This window comes from Bison bison, unplaced genomic scaffold (assembly GCF_000754665.1).
Source record: "Bison bison bison isolate TAMUID 2011002044 unplaced genomic scaffold, Bison_UMD1.0 scf7180017864506, whole genome shotgun sequence".
NCBI lineage: Eukaryota > Metazoa > Chordata > Mammalia > Artiodactyla > Bovidae > Bison > Bison bison.
This window is the reverse complement of record NW_011495063.1, coordinates 2,118,092-2,123,069: the sequence shown is the minus strand read 5'-3', so window position 1 is coordinate 2,123,069 and position 4,978 is coordinate 2,118,092.

Sequence of the window (4,978 nt, the reverse complement as noted above, 5' to 3'; positions counted from 1 at the left end):
AAAAAAAAAAAAAACACCCTGTAAAACATCAGGAAAAACTCCATCAGCGTTGCTGGTGAAAAACCAACTCAAGTATTCCAGCCCACATTAAGCTTGTCTAGTTAGATCTTGCTGTATTAAGGAGAGAGCTTCCCAGGTGGTGCTAGTGGTAAAGAACCTGCCTGCCAGTGCAGAATATATAAGAGATGCAAGTTCAGTCCCTGGATTGGGAAGATCCCCTGGAGGAAAGCATGGCAACCCACTCCAGTATTCTGACCTGGAGAATTCATAGGCAGAGGAACCTGGCGGGTTACAGTCCATGGTATTACAAAGAGTAGGACACGACTGAAATGACTTCACATGCCCACATGGATACTAAGGAGAACTATGGACGGCCAGGGTGATGGAGGCAGGACCAGTGAGAGGTTCTTTTTATTTTAAGAGCAATCCTCTTGGGGCTTCTCTGGTTGTCCAGTGGTTAAGAATCTGCACTTCCACTTCTGGGAGCCTGGGTTCAATCCCTAGTTGGGGAACTAAGACCCAATATGCTGCATGGTGTGACCAAAAAATAAAAACATTTTTAAATAACTGCGTTCTTAGCCATATTCTCATGAGCAATGTGAACCCTGACTATTGTAAAACATTTTAAAAGTACAAATAAGTTAAAAGAACATTAAAAACAGAGTTAATGGGCAATAGTGACTTGCTTTCAAGGAGCATAGTATGGTAAAAGGGAAAAAGTCACTTTATCTGGAGTAGCCTGAGAAAAAGTATCTCAGCCTGATAATCAAGGTTGATATCAACAGCAATAAAGCAGGTTAACAGCATATAACTTAGATACTAAGCCCTGAGAATAGCACTGCCCCTCTGTGGTTCTCCTCCCCCATATCCATAACCTTAGTTTAATTGCAAGAAAAATATCAGACAAACCCCAAACAAGGGACATTCTTTAAAATAACTGCACAGTAATCTTCAAAATTATCAACATCACAAAAAAGCAGAGAAATTCTGAGAAATTGTCATAGTCCAGAGCAGGTAGGGAGATGTGGTGAGTAAAAGAAATGTAAGAATCCTGGAAGAGAAAAAGAAAAATTAGGCAAGAAGCTAAGGAACTCTGAATACAATATGGAGTTTAGTTAATAATAAAGAGTACTGTTGCTACTGTTGTCACCGCTAATGAAATAATATTTTTTCATTCATGGTGACAATACCAATGCAATGTAATCTGTTTGCTGTCCAGGAAGCTGGGTGAGAAACTGGATACCAGTCCTGGCCTCTTTACTCTCTGGACATCCGTCTGCCCCGGGCCCAAAAACAAGAGCCTCTCCTGTGGGTGGGTGTGTATGTACTCAGCGGCTTAGCTGGGTCCAACTCTTTTGCAACCCCATGGGCTGTGACCTGCCAGGCTCCTCTGTCCATGGCGTTCTCCAGGCAAGAATATTACAGTTGGTTACCATTCCTTCTCCAGGGGATCTCCCAACCCAGGGATCGAACCCACATTTCCTGCTCGGGCAGACGGGTTCTTCACCACTGAGCCACTTGGAAGCCCTCTCCTGAGAATAGGCTTTGCTGAAATAGCTTTTTCCTCTGGGTCCAAAGTCCCCTACTATTCCCTGCCCTCCAGTCCCAGAGTTCAAACCAGTACCCGGCCTGGCTTACGCCTGCCTCAGGGCTCGGGGTGCACTCACTGTAGGTGCATCCCATGCCTTTTGCTTTCCCTTCCCCCTCCCTCTGGTTGAGCTCATAAGTGAGAGGTCACAGGGCCTCTCAATACTGAATCCGTGTTGACAATACGAGGGTAGTTGTCATAGCAAACCCTGGTGGCTCAGATGGTAAAGCATGTGCCTTCAATGCGGGACACCCTGGTTCAATCGCTGGGTCGGGAAGATCCCCTGGGGAAGGAAATAGCAATCCACTGCAGTATTCTTGCCTGGAGAATTCCACGGACAGAGGAGCCTAGTGGGCTACAGTCCACAGGGTCCCAAAGAGTTAGACATGACTGAAAGACAAATCCACTAAGTATTTTCTATAAACCAGTATCCACATCTACTGCTATCATGCATATCTGAATTAGGATGTATCTTCAGCCTTATACACATTAAATGTATGGCAAATACTTTCCAAATAAAAAAGGAACTAAAGCATTATAGAGGACCAGTCTATTTTATAAAATATTAAATAATTCCTGCTATATTACTCTTATTTCTCTAGACTACAAAAGAAGCAAATAATTTAATTTAAAATTTTGTTGCTGTTGCCCAAAGGAACACCTATGTCCCAGTACCTTTGAAAGTACAATTTTGTGTCATCCTGAATTGATTAGTCATGTGTAATAAAAATAGCTAATTCCCAAATAAGAGTATTCATTCTAGGAGATCCAGCCAAAGGAAGGAGAAAGATGATGGAGCAAGGTCCCAGCATGCAGGTTGGGGGCTAGAGAAACTGTTCCAGGTCACAATGCAGGATGGGGGGTGTCTCCCATTCCCCTCTCTCCTTCTCCATCAGAACAACCCTTTCATGGCAGAGACCTTGACAGTCATGCTAATCATTCCCCAGAAGCTCTCCATACACTGCGTGGTACAGAGCAGGCGCTCAGCCTTATTTCTGACTCAACAAGAATAGTAGGACAAATACATGAATGCCTGAGGGTCTGCCAGCCCAGAAAGCAATCGGAGGGGAAAGGGGCCCAGAGCCCCCACGAGCCACAGACTGGGAGTCCAGCTCCTCCCACACTGTGAGAGGAGAGAACTCCCCTCCACCGCCTTCCAAAGACAAATGTGATTCAGAGTAAATTCTGCAGCAGTGTGGGGTGCGTGGATGAAGGATGTCATTGATACCCAGTCCCCACAATGATGAACTTTGCTGAATGGTCCAGAATCTCCTGTATGCTCAGCAGCCCCTCTCACAGGATAGTGGGGTTCCAGAGCTGCCCACAGAGCCCTGAGTCCCACATCACTCCGGTCATCACTGTGCAAGAACAGAGGGTGAGGAAGGAGTAGAAAATGGAGAAAGCAGGATATGAACAGATTATTGGAGCCACCAAAGAACAAAATTCTTCTTCCATAGCATTACTTCCACCCTGGTCTATGCAAACTTGAAGGTTGTATTGATGATAATAGTGCATAGGACACAATGAGTACTGTGATATTGGAAAGAGGCATGTTATCTATCACTGGGGAAGCTAGGAAAAGAGAGTGGAAAGCAGAAGATAATGAGCTGACCAAAACTTCTCATGGAAGTTTATGCTCCTCAAACATGTTGATGGTGCTTCCTCAGGGAAAGATCTTGGTGCCATCATGAAAAACTCTACAAATAACAAATGCTGTAGAGGGTGAGGAGGAGAGGGAAACCGCCACACTGCTGGCGGAGATGTAAGCTATTGCAGCCACTATGGAAAACAGTCCAAATATATATATATATATATATATATGACCCAGAAATCCCACTCCTGAACATATATCTGGAGAAAACTCTAATTCAAAAAGATACATGCAGCCCAATGTTTGTTGGAGCACTATTCACAATAGCCAACACGTGGAATCAACCTAAATGTCCATCAACAGATGAACTGATAAAGAAGATGTGGTCATATACACAATAGAATATTACTTAGCCATAAAAAAGAACAAAATAAGGCTATTTGCAGCAACATAGAAAAATCTCAAGATTATTATACTAAGTGAAGTAAGCCAGAAAGAGAAAAACAAATACCACATGACATCGCTTCTATATAGAACCTAAAATATGATATAAAGGAACTTATTTACTAAACAAAAATATACTCAAGGTTTCCCCTGTGGCTCAGATGGCAAAGAATACGCCTGCAATGCAGAAGATCCAGGTGTGATCCCTGGATCGTGAAGATCCCCTGGAGAAGGGAATGGCAACCCACCCCAGTACTCTTGCCCAGAGAATTCCATGGACGGAGAGGCCTGGCAGGCCACAGTCCATGTTATAGTCAGACTCACAAAGAGTTGGACACAACTGAATGACTAGCACTTTCACTTTAGAAAACAAGCCTATGATTAACAAAAATGAGAGTGGATAGGGGTGGGACAAACTGGAAGTTTGGGAGTGGTAGACACACACTCCCATATATAAAATAGATAAACAACAAGGTCCTACTGTTTTGCACCAAAAAACTATATTCAATATCCTGTGATAACCCATAATGGAAAAGAATATGATACAATTATGTATGTATTAAAACTAATACAATTATGTAAAGTTTAAAAATAAAATAAAATAAAAAAAAAAGAATATGAAAAAGGATACATACATGTGCGTATGTGTGTCTGGTCTGTCTATGTAAAGCTGAATCATTTTCCTGTACCCCAGGAACTAATACAGTAATGTAAATCAACTATACTTTTTAAAAAAGACTTTTATACTTTAAGGACAGTAAATATGAATCACCAACACTTATACTTTTTAGAAAAGATTTAGGAAATGTGGCCCCACTGGAAAATGCCGGTGACAGCTTTCTGATTATGCTAAAATAAAATGGAGATGTGATATGGCTAAAATAGCTCCACTTGTGTATCTGAACCTCACATAAGTCATTTAGAAGTATCGTGAGTTAAATCGACACCAGAAAAGGCCATGCTTGCCTCAAAGAAGAATATGCTGCCCCACATTCCTGGCTGGCCTTCCTTCATCCATTCTTCCTCATAGTTTCTTGAACAACATTCCATAATGTGTCCAACCAGGTTGCACTGGAAGATAATGGTCATTTTAAATGGTGGAGTTATGCTGAATAAGACATGCACCTCTGTGAATGATGTGTTGTGACATTCTTCTGGTTTTTCAGGAGAGGAGCCTTCAGAGGTCCATCAGAAATTGAGCACTTGATAATGTCATATATTAAATTTATCCTGAGCCCGTGAGACTTCCAAAGTTGGGAGAGAACTAACAGTTAGTTCTAATTCATGGTATTCCAAGCTTACTTAGTAACCGCCCCTTTCACTCCCCAGAGATTCGGTCAGCTGCTCCTCGATCG